A 16,275-nucleotide genomic window follows, 5' to 3' on the forward strand; every position below is an offset into this window, starting at 1 on the left:
GACAGGGTCTTGCCCACTGGAACTGGGGATTTTCTGGCCTCATCCAGAGTACTGGGATTACAGGCATGTACCATCTTGCTTGGTTCATATTCCTATTAGAAATATAGATGAGACTATAGAAATATAGATGAGTGTGGTGGCATACACCTGTAACTCAAGTACTTGGGAGGCTGGGGCAGGAGGATTGCCATGGATTTAATGCCAGTCTGGGCTGAATAGTGATTTTAAGACCAGATAGTGAGATCTAAGTATCGGAGAGCTCCAGCTAAGTAACTTTAAGGGTGGGAAATCTCTTGAGGCAGGATGAGGACCACGTGATGTCTGGATCTCCTTGTCATACAAGGGTCTACACTATGTTCACACAGTGATCCTCCTTGCTTCAGCTTCCCAGTGCTGGGATTGCAGACATATACCACCATGCCTAGCTGTAATCTGATTATTGGTGTGTCCCTGGCTCCTGGCACATAGCAGGTACTCAGTAAGTGTGTTAAATGATGAATGATTAATGAGATAGATGAGACTCAGGTAGGTAACATGCCCTATGTGTTGATCCCTAGAGTCAAATACCAAGAGGACCTGGAGGAAGCAGATTTCCTTCTAGCTATCCTAGCTGTAGCCTTGGAAAGGGAAAGACATCCCAGCCTTTTTCTACTGAAGCAGTGGAAGTAGCTACAATTTGAACAGAGAAGTCCAGATGTGGAGAACAGAGGTCCCAGATGAAAAAACAGGAACTATCAGCAGGTATTAAGGCAGCCTTTCAGAAGGAAAATTTCGGTTTTGAATGTCTAGGTCTATGAACATTGTGGACCCTTGTATGACAGGAACATCCAGTGGTCCTCATCCTGCCTCAAGAGATTTCCCACCCTTAACATTCCTTAGCTGGGAGCTCTTCAATACTTAGAATCATGTTTCCCTCTCAGCAGTGCCTCTTGATACTTTGGCCACAAGGTCTTGTTTCTACCTTTCACTGGGACATCTTTTCTTTCTCCATAGGCAGCATTATCTTTCTCATGGCCTGTAGTGTCCCTCCTGATTGGAAGGCCATGAGGTCACTGTCAGTATCCTCTCCTTCATGAGGACTTTGCATTCGTCTGTTGCATTCTACAGCAACTTCTGCTTGTTGTCTTTCTGTGTGTTGTCCTCCCTCTCTGGTTCTAGTGCTGAGATCAGATTGCATCAGGAGTCCCTGGCTTATTCTCACTACTATGGGGGACAGATTTTCCTCTTGTAACATCCTATCAAACTCACAGAACCCTCTCTCCTGTTCCTCCAGAAGGCAGTGTGGCATTTACCCAAAGGCTAACCATTGCTCTGGAAGTTTCTAAATAAGATGAAGTTGGGTTAGCAGTCTAGTTGGAAAAAAGCTGGATGACTCGTCATCAGATGATGTTTGAATAGCAAGTCCAGAATTTCCATTTAGAATATGAACCTTTTGCAGTGAGGGAGTGGTTGTGGGGAAAGGAGAATTGATGATCATTACCAGGGGCCTGTGAGGAGCTGATGAGGGAGGGCTTCCAGTGGCAGCCTTCTTCAGTCTTGCTTAGCACTGTCCTGACACATGGCACATTTAACCTCTATCCTGAGGTCCTGTGGTGCTGTGGCCTTTCTTCAAGGAGAGCTGCTGTTCACCAAGGACTTTGCCAGGGATGACCTGCGTACTCATCCTGAAGCTCCATACAATTCCAGAGCCACACAGACCCTGGGCACCCTCACTAGCATTGTGGAGTCACAAGACTAGCCTGATACAGCTGGAAACTTTTCTGTGTTTTGTTTTTCTGGGAAAAGTACCCCCTCCCATTTTTCCCCTCACTGTGACCCATCCCCTGCAGTGTCCCTCCCCGAGGTCAACTTCTTTCCGCTGCCCAGAGGGGAGGTGATATCCCCTTCCGGCTCCATTCAGTTCTAGGAGGATGTAGTGATGGGGGGAGGTGGGGGTGGGGACGGGGAAGTGTGGTCATCTGGACCCAGAGCTAGTTGCTGCCACCATCCCCTTGGCTTCCTTCTCTCTGAGCTCCTGCTTCCCAGTGCCCCCTGGACACTCAACCTGGAATTCCTGTAGGCCTGGTGATGCCAGGTGTTGCAGGGCTGTGGTCCTTGAATTACTGAGTAGCACTGGGAAGATTTATCAGCAGGCAGGTAGGTAGTCCAGTGAATTGTCACTGGGGATAGAGAAGTAATCTTCTAGAGGCAGTGCTCTAAGTGGAATGTGCCAGAGCTGTATAATCACAGGGCTGAATTCATGCTCAGCCATGTATTAGGTATGTGACCTTGGGTGAGCTTTGGTCTCTGATGTCTCAGAACTGTATTTATAAAGGGGAGATATAAAAAAAATAAAGGGGAGACATGATACCCCTTTGAGAAATGCTGGGAGGATGAGTGGTAAAATGACACTGCACACAGTAGGACTGCTAGGACTTTACCAAAGAGGAACAGCCACAGTAGGGCACAGGCGTCTGGGGAGAGCTCTGGCTTGAGTGTGGTCGTGCCTAGTTGGGAGGGGATAAAGGGCAGTCTCAGCAGTGTGTGGGTGGGGAGTCAATCAGGACAGCATCTGTGCAGTAGGTCACAAGCCGAAGATGAGTGAGCTTTATCTTTTCAAAGTCAGGATGCAAGAAGACTGCATTTTACCAATCAGATTATCTAATTTCAAACTACTCTCTATTTCCTTTCGATTATTCTCTATTCTGGGGTTTCCTGAACCAGCCTGATACTAGGAATCACCTGTGGGTACTACACTTAAAATACAGATTTTCATGCCTCTTTCCTGGAAATTCTGTTTCTAAAAGTCTGGTGTTGGGCCAGAAAATCTATCCTTTTTTATTGTATGAAAAAACAAGTGTACACCTGTAATCCTAGCACTCAGGAGGCTGAGGCAGGAGGATTGCAGTGAGTTCAAGGCCAGCCTGGGCTATATGGTGAGACCTAGTCTCAAAGAAAACAGTTAAAAATCAAATAATAAGAGAGTAAAGATAATTATTATACTGTTGTTATCTTTTGTTCTATTGTTATCTTTAAAATAGCTACTCAGAGTACAAGACATAGGCCTAAAAGATTCTTATAAAAAAGGAACAGTACCACAAATCTTTCTTTTCAATGAATTATCAGTATAAATGAAACCGATTAATATACATATGTTGAAATATTTTTAAGGCAGTACAATTTATCATTTGGGGAAGTGTCTCCCTACTTCCTATTTCATTCTCTTTTATTTTGCATTTTATTTCTCTATATCTCTATATACATTATATATCCTATTTCCCTGAAAATAAGATCTACCTAGAATATGAACTTTAGCTATAATTAATAGCTAGCCATTACCATGGGGATGGCCAGTGTCACGCAAAAGATTATGCCTCACTGATCTCTTGCTTGGTGGCCACTCTATGATGACAGGTAGGGCAAGGGCAGGATGCTTGGGCTGGTATTTTGAATTTCCAGTTAGGTCTTATTTTCAGGGAAACATGGATATCTATTTATCCATATCTGTATGTTTATATTACATAATATATTTATCATGGGGGACTTAGACATATGTACATAATGCAATTTTTTTCTGTATTTTTTAGGGAAGGGTCTACAGGGTGTTCAGGGTCTCACTACTAGATCAGAATCATAGTGATTCTCCTGTTTACAGCCTCCCAAGTGCTGGGATTATAGGCGTGCACTACCACACCCAGTCTCAGTTGCTGTCTCAGTGCGCCCCAGGGGCGTGGCTGGCATAGCAAGCCCAGGGATCAAACCCCTCAGCCCTGCACCTGCTTGTAGGCGCTTTAATCAGCTGAGCTATTTGGCCGGCCTTAATGTTCAGTACTTTTTTTTTTTTTTTTTAAGGGTAGGGCCTACAGGGTGTTCAGGGTCTCACTACTAGATCAGACTCATAGTGATCCACCTGTTTACAGCTTCCCAAGAGCTGGGATTACAGGGGTGTGCCACCACACCCCGTCTCATAATGCATTTAAAATTTTTTATCTCCTTTCCCTCTTCTCTTATCAACTCTTCTTTTTTTTTTTTTTATAATTTTCAGTATCATGACTATACTTGTTTTTGTTTTTTTTTAATTTATTTTTATTTATTTATTTGTGTGTGTGTGTGGCCAGCTCAGCCCACCAGGCGGCGGGGCTGGCTGACATGTGGTGCTGGGGGATTGAACCGCGGTCCCTGTGCTTTGCTAAGCTTGTTCTGAGTAGGTGCTTTAGACCACTGAGCCATCTCACCAGCCCATCAACTCTTCTTTACTCCACTTACAAAGGCTCTATTTCCATTTTTCATTCAATTATGCAATATCCAATTTATGCATTATTTGAACTTGAGCGTCAGGCTTATTTCACGTAGCATTACCTTTTCAAGTTGCATCTATTTACCTACAAATGCCTCAAGTTTATCTTTCTTTGTGGCAGTGCTACTTCATTGTGTATATTAACCATATTTTCTTTGTTTATCTGTTAATACCCATATATGTTAAGATCTAGCTGTTATAAATTGTGCTCTGACAAACCTGGGTGTGCATGTATTTGTATAATATGATTTGCACTCTTTTGGGAAGATAGAAGGAAGATTGCTAATGAAATGGAGTTTTGATTTTTAGTTTTATGAGGAATCCACACTCTGATATCCATGTTGGTTGTGGTACTTTACATTCTAGCAACAATGTAGTAGAGTACCTTTCCCCCTATATCCTTGCTAGCATTTGTTATGATTAGATTTTTTGATAACCATTCTTTTTGTGGTAAGATAGTATCGCAGTATAGTTTTTTTTGTTGTTGTTGTTTGTTTTTTTTCCGGAACCGGGGTTTGAACTCAGGCCCTTGTGCTTGCCAGGGAAGCGCTTATTCCACGGAGCCATCTCCCCGGCCCCTGCAGTATAGTTTTAACTTGCATTTCTCAGTTGGCCAACAATGATGAGTATTTTTAAATATATTTATTGGCCATTTGTAGTACTACTTCTGAGAAGTGACTGTTCATCTTTGTTGGCTATTTATTGACTCAGTTTTTTATTTTTGGGGGCTCTAATATTGTTTAATTATTTATGTGTTTTTGATGGTAGGCCTCTATCCATGGAATAATTGACAACACTTTTTCCATTCTGTAGATAGTTTCTTTACTCTGTTAGTTATTTCCTTTGCTGGGCACAAGGCTTTTAATTTGATATGATCACATTTGTTGATTCTTGGTATTATTTGTTGTGCCCCTGGGTTCTGTTCAGAAAGTCTTTGCCTGTGCCCATGTCTTCAAGAGTTGTACCTGTTTTATCTTCCAGTAGATAAAATATTTCTGTTTTAACATTTAGATCTTTGATCCATTTTGATTTTAGTTTAGTACACGGTGAAATATGTGGGTTTAGACTCAGTCTTCTGCATATGGTTATCTAATTTTGCCAGTGCCATTTATTAAAGGGGCTACCTTTCCTTCAGTGTATATTTTGGCTCCTTTGTCAAACATTAAGCAGTTCCATATGCCTGGGCTTCTTTCTGCTTCTTTTATTCTGTTTTATTGATCCACATACCTGCTTTTGTGCTGGTACTATGCTGTTTTAATCACTTTATAATATAACTTCAAATCTGGAGTTGCGATGCTACCTGCTTTGTTTTTGTTACCTAGGATTGCTTTTGCTGTTCTGGGTCTCTTCTAATTCCATATAAGTTTTAGAATTTTTTTTTTTTAACTCTGGAGTTGATCCTGGTATTTTGATTGGAATTGCATTACATCTGTGCATCAGTTTTAGAAGCATAGCTTTTTTTTTTTTTTTTTAGGAACCAGGGATTGAACTCAGGCCCTTGCACTTGCCAGGGAAGCGCTTCTTCTGCTGAGCCATCTCCCTGGCCTCAAACATAGCTATTTTGATTATGTTGATTTTGCCTAACCAGGAATGGGATATTTCTCCATTTTGTGAAGTCTTCCTTGATTTTATTTTCAATCTGATGAAATTTTCACTGTAGAGGTCTTTCACTTTTTAGTTAGGTTAAAACCTAATGTAGTCATGTGTCTGCTTCTAGAGTTTGTGACTGATTCATGATCCAGTGCTGGGATTGTGGGTATGAGTGCTGAACTTGCCCTGGGGGCACTGATCTGCATTAGAATATGAGGAGGGGAGAGAGGCTGTTCAGCTGCTGCCCCACCCTGTGCTCTTTGCTGTTTGCCGCTGCCATGAAATGCTGCCCTCCGCCATGTGCCGTGCTGCCTCAGAGCCAGGTGATTATGAACTGAAAGCTCTACTAACTGTGAGCTAAGTAAACCTTTTAATTCTGGGTGTTGGGCATTTTGTGCCAGAAACAAGAGAAGAGCAACCGAGACATATAATATTGTAAATGGTATTGTTTTCCTAATTTTTATTTATTTATTATTTAGGAAAGGGTCTACAGGGTGTTCAGGGTCTCACTACTAGATCAGACTCGTAGAGATTCTCCTGTTTACAGCCTCCCAAGTGCTGGGATTACAGGTGTGCGCCACCATACCCAGTCTTAATGGCTGTCTCAGGGCGGGGCTGGCAAGGCAGGCCCAGGGATTGAACTCCCAGCCCTTGCACCTGCTTGTAGGTGTTTTAATTCACTGAGCTATTTGGCTGGCCCTTCCTAATTTCTTTATTAGTGAGTTATGAGTGGTATATAGGAAAGCTATTGTTTTGTGTGTCTATTTTGTATTCTGCTATGCTTCTGAATTTGGTTATCAGTTTGGGAGTTGTTTTGGTGGAGTTTTTTTGGGTCTTGTAATAAAGGATCATGTCATCTACAAATAATGATATTTTGACTTCCTTATGTGTATCTTTTTATTTATTTCTCTTGCCTGATTGCTCTGGCTAATGTTTCAAGAACTGTGTTGAACAGGAGTGGTGATAATGGATGTCTTTGTTCTTTTCCTGATTTTAGAGGGAAAGCCTTCAGCTTTTCCCCATTTAATATGTTGTTGGTGCTAGGTTGGTCATAAATGGCTTTTATCATGTTGAGATAAGAACCTTCTCTACCTATTTTCTTTACTTTTCTTTTCTGGTGGAACCGGGGATTGAACTCAGGCCCTTGTGTTTGCCAGGCAAGTACTTATCCTACTGAGCTATCTCCCTGGCCCCTTGTTTTTCTTTTCTCATGAATGGATATTGGATTTTGTCAAAGGCTTTCCTGCATCTTTTGAGATGATCATGTGATTTTTAGACTTGCTTCTGCTTATGTGATGAATTACATTTATTGATTTGTGTGTGTTTCCTTGCATCCCTGGGATGAAGTCTACTTGGTTACGGTGTATGATGTTTTGGATAATTTGTTGCATTCTGTTTGCCAGAATCTTGTTAAGGATTTTTGCATCTATGCTCATTAGGTAAATTGAACCATAGTTCTCTTTTTTGATATGATCCTTGTCTGGTTTTGGGTGAGGATAACGTTAGCTTCTGAGAATGATTTTAGAAGTAACTCCTTTCCTCTCAATTTCATTTATTTTATCATTATTATTATTATTTTTCTGGAACTGGGGATTGAACTCAGGCCCTTGAGCTTGCCAGGGAAGTGCTTATTCTGCTGAGCCATCTCCCTAGCTTTCAATTTCATTTAAAAGTGTGTGGAGTACTGGTGTTAGCTATTCCCTGAAGTTCTTATAGAGTTAGGTTATGATCCATCAGGGTCTGGACTTTTCTTAGTTGGTAGCTTTTTGTGGTTGTTGTTTTTACTCCTTCAAGATTTTTTAGTTTCCTTTTTTAAGTTTTGGTAACTCATATGTATCTAGAATCTCTCCATTTCTTCTGAGATTTCCAGTTGTTTGGCATATATGTTTATGAAGCAGTTACTAATGATTTTTTTGAGTTTGGTAGTGTCTGTTGTGATTTTGTTTTTATTGCATTATTTTGTGTCTTTTCTTTCCTTTTTGGAGGATAAGATTTGATGAGTTTATTTTATTTATTCTTCCAAAGAATCAGCTCCTTGATTCATTCATCCTTTATTATTTTCTTAGTCTTCATTTCATTAATTTATCTTCTGATTTTATAACTTCCTTCCTGTACAAGTTCTCTGAATTTTCAATGGTTTTGTTTTTTCAAGACCTTTAGATGCATCATTAGGCTATTCATTTGGGTTTATTCTATTTTTCTGATATGGGTATTCATTGTTATAAATTTTCCTTGTGGGATTTCTTTCTTTGTGTCCTATAAGTTCTGGTATGTTGCGTTAGCATTATCATTTCTTCCTTTGTTATCTCTTCCTTGTGACCTATAGATATTTAAGAGTGTGTTGTCTAATGGAAATGTGTGCATGGGTTTTTTTGGTATTAATTTCTAGTTTCATTGCACGGTGGTATGATAACATACATGATAGCCAAGATATCCCTCATTAACTGACCCTTGATCATAGCCCTACTAGATCTGGCACTGTCTTTCATTGGGGCTTCTACTACCCATATTTTCAATCTTGTTTTTTGACCTCCATCCTTTTCTAAGCTGTATATCCATGTTTTTCATGTTTAAAAAAAAACTCTTCTAGTTGTTTATTTATTAGTGCCTTCTCCTGACTCCTAGTGATTTTTTTCATTACAGTCACTATGTAACTAGTTATATTATCTTCAAATTCACCAAGCACTTTACAGAACTGTTGTACCTCCACTGGTACCCTTTCATACTTATCTGCTCTGAAGTTTATGATTCCTCACCCTCACTGCCTCCTGTACCAATCTGGGGGAGGTTGAGAGTTTCTGGAGGCATTCTGTTGCCTTACCTTTTCATGTTTCTGGTTTTTGTTTGCTTTTGTGCTGGGGTTTGCAAGTTCCTTGGCCCAGTGCCTCATTCTTCAGAATGAGCTACACTATTGTTTAGAACACCCCAGGAAACCCAGGAATTGGCATAGAGAGGAAACCAGTTGCCAGCCACTCCTGTGTTACCTTGCCGATGGTAGTAAATTCAGCAAAGGCAGCAAATGTCAATTGGATACAGACAATCCCTAGGAACCACTCACGAACATTTCTTTACCAAAACAAAGAGGAGTCTGATTTTAGGGACGACAATTAGGCCCACCTTATACTGACCTGTGGTAATCCAGAGCTCTGATTCCTGCTGAATGTTGGCAGCAGTGCCAGAGCTCAAACACACCACTTGGTTAAATGCTTTCTTCTTCAGGCCCAACCCCTCTGACGATCACATTCACCAAGCCTGGCCTCCCACAGCAAAATATAGGACCTGTGATCTTCCTGGGCCTTCCCCAACCTCAGGAGATCCCAGGAGATCCCCACTTAGCTCTTGCCCTGTCCAACCCTGTCTCCCAAGGCTGTCTCTGACCAGTCTCTATGGAAGAAGTCAGTTCAGTCCTGAGGAGAGACTCTTGAGTGAGTCTCTTCAATCAGATCAGTTTGTTGGTTGTCAAGTCTGTTGCTCTGTGCTTTAGAGAACCCAGGCACTGGAGGTGGGGCGCTCAGTTCCTGAGTCCTCTGGACTCTAATTTACCCTTTTAATAATGCCCCACAATTCCCTTGACATTAGTAGCCTGGGGAAGTGTGCCCCAACCTGGTGGTTCTCAATCCTAGTTCCATATTAGAACCTCTAAAGAGGCTTTAATAAAAATACACCTTTGTCACAAGGAAGGTATATATCTTTACCTGAGAAGGTACAGGAAATCTTCAATGGCTCTTTTGTTTCCTTTTTTTTTGTACTAGGGATTGAGCATAGTGCCTTCACACAGAGTTACATCCCTTTCACACAGACCCACCCCACCCTTGGTTACAATATGAAGATCAGGCTAGCCTTGAACTCACCATATAGCCTATGTTATCCTCAGAATCAAGACATTCCTCCGGCCTCAGCTTCCTGAGTGTTGGGTTTACAGGTATTTGCTACCACACCCTGTGCCCCAGCCCTTTTGAAAATTTATTTTGAGACAGAGTGCTGATAAATTGTTATGGTTCCTCAGGATGGGCTTCAATTTTTGATCCTCTTGCTTTAGCTTGTCAGAGTGGTGTTATAGACACGTGCCACCTGGCCCCACTAGTGGTGCTATAGCCGAATCTGACTGTGTGGCTTAATATGGCAACTCATTTGCTCCTAGTAATTACCCTGTGAAAGGGTGTGTTAGTAATTCAACAAGTGGAAAATGAAGTCAGTGGATTGTAAAACAGATAGGTAGATTAAAAAGTTACTTAAGTTAGTCATTAGGGAAATACAAATCAAAACCATTTCATATCCACTAAGTGAGCTTTTTTTCTTTTTTTAAAGCAAAAAGCCAGAAAATAAGTGTTGTTGAGTGTGTGCCTAAATTGTGAACATTGTCCATTTGCTGGGATGAATGTAAAATGCTGCTACTGCAGGAAGCGATCTGGTGTTTCTTCAAAAAGTTAAGCACAGAATTACCATATCGCTCTACGATTCTAGCCCAACTATGTGCCTAAAACAATTGAAAATTGGAGAAAATCATTCTGGTTAGAACAGAGTAAAAATGGCAAGTAGGCAAGGAAGAATGTGGCATTTTCAGGAGACAGCAGGTTACTGAAGATGTGGCTGGATGAGGTGACTGTCACCCCTTCCCATTTTCTAGCCCCTCTTGGAATTGTGACTCAAACCCAAGGCCTCTCAAAGATAGGCAAGGGATCTCCTACTGAGCCACATCCCAAGTCCCTGGTAGCAGGTTTTGATATGTTATATAGTACAAGATTCCTTTTACATGAACTTGTTTCTGTTTCTCCCCAGGGCTTCCCTTAAGTGTGCTAGCGCTTTACCACTGAGCTCTAGTCCAAGCCCAAAATAGTAGACTTTTTTTCAGGAAGACTTCTTTTGCATGTTTATTTACTTAGGTGCTGGGGATCAAACCCAGGGTCTTGAGCATGCCAGGCAAGTGCTCGTTCGACCACAGTCCTTGCCCTATGCTTCATGTTTTGTGTGTTAGTTTTGTTTTCCCCAGTGAGATTATAAGGTCCTTCAGCATAGAGATTTATCTTTTCAAATTTATGTCAATTTCACTTATTTATTTATTTTTTGAGATAGGGTCTCATTATGTAGTTCAGGCAGGCCTTAAGCTCAGTGATCCTCCTGCCTCAGCCTCTTGGGCGCTAGGATTACAGGCATGTGCCACTACACCTGGCCATTAATTTCTGTTATTGCTTTATATTTGAAAATCCCCATGATGATGTTGTTGTCAGCATTCATGTATGACCTTTCCTTTTTATTTCTTTTGACCATATACGTAGAAGTGAGGATTGCTAGGTAATATGGCAATTCTGTGTTTAATTTTTTGAGGATACACTATTTTCCACAGCTGCTGCAGTGTTTTACATTCCCATCAGCGAATGGACGAGGCTTCCAGTTTCTCCAACTCCTTGCCAACATTTGTTAGCCTCTATTTTTGATCATAGCCATCCTAGTGGATGTGAAGTGGTATTTCACTGTGATTTTTTAAAAAACTTTTTATTTATGTGTGTGTGCGCGTGTGTGTATGTGTGTGTGTGTGTGTGTGTGTGTGTGGCCAGCTCAGCCCACCAGGGGGCAGGGCTGGCTGGCATGTGGTGCTGGGGGATTGAACCGCGGTCCCTGTGCTTTGCTAAGCTTGTTCTAAGTAGGTGCTTTAGACCACTGAGCCATCTCACCAGCCCTTTCACTGTGACTTTAATATGCATTTTTCCAGTGTGTAACCTAAATAACATTTAAATCTCCTTACCTTTTTCTAATTCACTACCTGTTTTCCCCTTGTTACATTGCAACAATCCCTTTGTAGTGTAATTATTAGGGTTACCTGACTCATATATAAAATACTCTTACGAGGTATGGCAACATATTGGTGAATGCAGCTGCCAAGTGGCACCCAGTGGAAAGGCAGACGCATGACGTTACAGTGCATCCACATCCACGTTATCCACTGGAGCTGGACCCAAGCAACTCTGGCTCTTCCCTAAAGTCAAAATGACCATGAAAAATTAAAGGTTTTGAATCCATTCAAGACATGGAGACAGACACAACAGCGTAACTGAAGAAGACACTCATGAAAGGACTTCCAGATCTGTTTCAGAAAGCAACAAGAGTTTTTTTTTTTCTTCCTTTTCATTTCTTATAATACTTTTAGGTACCAATTTTACAGGGTTATATCTGATAATCTAAACAACTAATTTGAAGATAACATTATGCAATACAATAACCATTGTGGAATTCCTCTTACTTTGTTTAATGAAATTTTGTATCTATTTTTGTGTTTTGTATTTTTTTTTTACCATTTTCTACTTTTTTCTTATCATTTAATTTTATTTTAAAGAGTAAAAACAAAGCAAAGAGCAAAAACCAATAGCAAATTCAAGGACAGAAGCAAAGTAACAAACAATAATATATATGGTACAAAATTTTAAGCAAGAATAAAAATCTAACAGTGGTTGTATTACATATTTTCATCATCAACTCTGTTGCTTAGATTCCATTTAGTACCCTTAAAAAAAAGACTGGGATAATCCTAAAGTAGCAAGAACAGTGGGATGTGTTCAGTGGGAGGGGAGAGTATTTTGTGGGAGTTTAGTGGCAATGTGTTTTTTTTACTTTAATATATTAAAAATATAAATATTCACTGTGACATTTTAATCTTTGTCTATGGGTCAGTAAGGCCTCTTGGTCCACATGGTGCAAAAGTAGGAGGGCTGCTTCCTTGTGGATCCCTGGGAAATACAGCTTCCTTCAGAAGGCCCAGGGTGCTCTAGGGCTTCTCCTGAATTCTAGAATGGCACAGTAGTCCTGCTACAGCATTAACAGTCCAGCATTGTGTCATTTTTCCCAATTAGGTTTTAAAGAAATCAAACTGGACATGATCTTCTGCTGAAGAAGACAAAGTGGATGGTGGAAGAAGTAGAAGAGTCACTCTAGAAGAATTCTGCGAAGATGGTGAGCAGAGAAGAGAGACAAAAAGATTTTGGAGGCAAGTTGCATCCATCTCCAATAAATAGACTGGAGAAAAAACAATTGATATAAGAAAATTGGAAAAAAACTTTCTTTGCTCACAGACCTTATTTCTCTTAAGGCAACATCTTTTTGAAATTCTGAGTTCAAAAAACAGTTAATTATGAGGAAGTTTGTGTAGAAAAAAAAAATCATCAATTTTATTAGTTGCCTACCAGCACTTACTCCTTGTGGTAATATCCTCCTGTAAATCTGTGTGGAAATGCCTTTTTACCCTAACTGACAGCAGAGCATTCCCCACTGGAGAAAAACCCTGTGAATTTACTGAATATGGTAAACATTCACTCACATGATGTACCTCATTCAACTGAGAAGTCATGCTGAAGAAACCTCTGTGCTTCTAAGGAATATTAACAAGCCACTGATTAGATGACAGAGCTCATTGAGCAGCAGAAAATTCATACTGGAGAGAAGCCAGAGAATACAGCATACCTTCATTGGCTATTAGAATATATGCTAGAGAGAAAGCATGAGTGTACTCTGTATGATACAATGATTTCTCAAACTTTATCCCCTTTTCTGCATTTGAGAGGTCATAAACAGAGAAACCTTCTAAATGTAAGAAATGTGGAAATATCTTCAGTCAAAAATAACTTTCCATAAGTGCTTGCCTGGCAGGTGCAAGGGCCTGAGGTACAAAAAATAAATAAATAAATAAATAAATAAATAAATAAATAAAAAAAAAAAAAAACAAATAAATAAATAAATTCCCATTCATCAAAAAATTTATACTGGAGAGAAGCCTTGTGAATGTGGCAAGATTCCATACTGATGTTACACCTCATTCAGCAGAGAAATTGTAATGGGGAAAACACCTTTGCCTGTAATGCATGAGGGAAAATCTTCAGCCACAACTCCAATCTCACTGAACATGAGCAATGTTCACACTGGAAACCTTCTGTGTATAATGAATGTTGGAAAGCCATACAGAAGCAGTATGGCATTAAACATTAGAAAACACATACTGGACAGAAGCTTTTTTTTAAAAAAAATATTTATTTATTTATTTATGTGTGTGTGTGTGGGGGCCAGCTCAGCCCACCAGGGGGCGCAGCCGGCTGGCATGTGGTGCCGGGGGATCGAACCGTGGTCCCTGTACTTTGCCAAGCTTGTTCCAAGTAGGTGCTTTAGACCACTGAGCCATCTCTCCAGCCCCAACAGAAGCTTTTTGATGATAATAATTGTGGAAAATCCTGTAGCCAGAAGGAAAACCTCTTAACCTATGAGAAAATTCACATTGGAGAAAAACCTTTGGAGAGCAAAGATTGTGTGAAAGCTTTCATTCAGAATTCAAACCTCAGGGCTGAGGAGATAGCTCAGTGGCATAAGCCTCTGTCTGGCAAGTTGTGGGTGTCTCCTGGCAGATACTAGTGGACTTGCACAGGAGAGAAACCCTTCATAGTTAAACAATGTGGGAAAACTTTTAGTGGTAAATCAAATCTCACTGAGAAAATTCATATTAAATGTAATGAATGTGGAACAGCTTTTGGCCAGAAGAAGTATCTCATAAAGCAGCAAGTCATTCACAGTGGAGAGAGAACCTGTGAATGCAGTGAATATAGAAAAGCCTTCCCTCAACAAGCATCACATTGCATATCTGAAGATTCATTCAGGTAATAAAGTTTGTTAAAGCAATGTATATGAAAAGTCTTCCTTCAGAGTTCATCTTTCACTATGCACAAGGGAAGCCATTCAGGTGAGGAGTCATCCTTGCAGTAAATGTGGGAAAACCTTCCACCATTCTCAAGCCTAGCCCTGCACTTGAGAATGCACACAGGAAAGAAGTGATGGAGTGGATGCAGGACAGCATTTAGCCAGAAGTCCCCATACGTTAGACATCAGAAAAGTCATGCTCATTAAAAAAACTGGGGATATCTTCAAAATGGGAAAACATGCACCAGTAATTTGCATCTCACAGTACAGGAGAAATATTTTGAAGCAAAGCTCTATAAGTGAGGTAAACTGTAACAAATAATAAAACTTAGAGGACACCAACAGTTCACACTGAAGAAAAAGACATTTGTATGATGCAAATGCTATACACAACCAAAAAACAAAACAAAAGAACTGCAGTAGAAGTAACACTGTACTTTTATGTGCATTCCCTAAAATTTGGAACAGAAAATAGAGGCCTGTTACTACCCTCAATATAAATTTGGAGATCTTCACTATATAAGGAAAAAATATAACAGCTGACAAGCATGAAGTCATGAGTTTGATTTCTGGTATCCCCACCACCAATAAAAAGAAAAAAAAAGGTTTAAGTGTTAGAAAGAAAGAAACAAAAACACGCATGATCAAGGGCTGGCCTGATAGCTCAGCAGATTAAAGCCCCTGCTTAGGCAGACACAGCGGCTGGGTTTTTTTTTTTTTTTTTTTAAAACATTTTTTTTTTTTTTTGTGTGTGTGTGTGTGTGTGTGTGTGTGTGTGTGTGTGTGTGTGTGTTGCCAGCTCAGCCCACCAGGGGGCGGGGCTGGCTGGCATGTGGTGCTGGGGGATCGAACCGCGGTCCCTGTGCTTTGTCAAGCTTGTTCCAAGTAGGTGCTTTAGACCACTGAGCCATCTCGCCAGCCCAGCGGCTGGGGTTTGATCCCCAGTGTGCTGTGCCAGCCTCACCCTTGGGGTGTGCTGAGCTGGCGATAGAGACAGGGCATGGTGGTGGGCACCTGTAATCCCAGCACTTGGGAGACTAAAAAGGAGAATCACTGTGAGTCTGATCTACGAAGTGAGATCCTGTAGACCATCTTAAATACAGAAAAACAAAACAAAACATGTATGATCACCTACAGATAATAAGGCTTTGTGATGTTGACTCAGCAGAGCAGAAGGGACTGCTGAAAGAGACCTAATGCACTTTTTCAAATTTGAAATATTAAAGAGATGGCATTCGAAAAGCCGATGAACTAAAAATGGTTATGACCTTGGGAGTAGGAAAACATTGTTTGTGACAAATGAAAAAATACGTATGAGTTTCCTTGTATGCTCAGGAAATACCAGGAACTCCTCTATGGCTTCATTTGTAGTAGCCAGATATTGGAAACAATTTAAATGTCCATCTGGAACAAAATGGAAAGTTCTTATGATGGAATACTATACATACATCTATAAAAATGCAATAAGTAAGAATCATATGTTAATGGGAATATCTAAAAAATGTGGAGAGGGAAAAAAACACTGCAGAATGATGTATATAATACAATAATTGTAAATTTGAATTATAAAAGCTTTCTTGATGAAGTTCAGTACTTTAGATTGCTAATGGATACACATACAAATGTAAATGTTTTTGAAATTCATTGGAAGGATACAGGCCAAACTCTTGATGGTATCCTGGGAAGAGGGCAGGAGGGAAGGCAGGAGTATGGGAAGTGGGGAGGGGAAGGGCTTC

Source organism: Octodon degus, unplaced genomic scaffold (assembly GCF_000260255.1).
Source record: "Octodon degus isolate 3935 unplaced genomic scaffold, OctDeg1.0 scaffold00131, whole genome shotgun sequence".
In the NCBI taxonomy this organism is placed as follows: Eukaryota; Metazoa; Chordata; class Mammalia; order Rodentia; family Octodontidae; genus Octodon; species Octodon degus.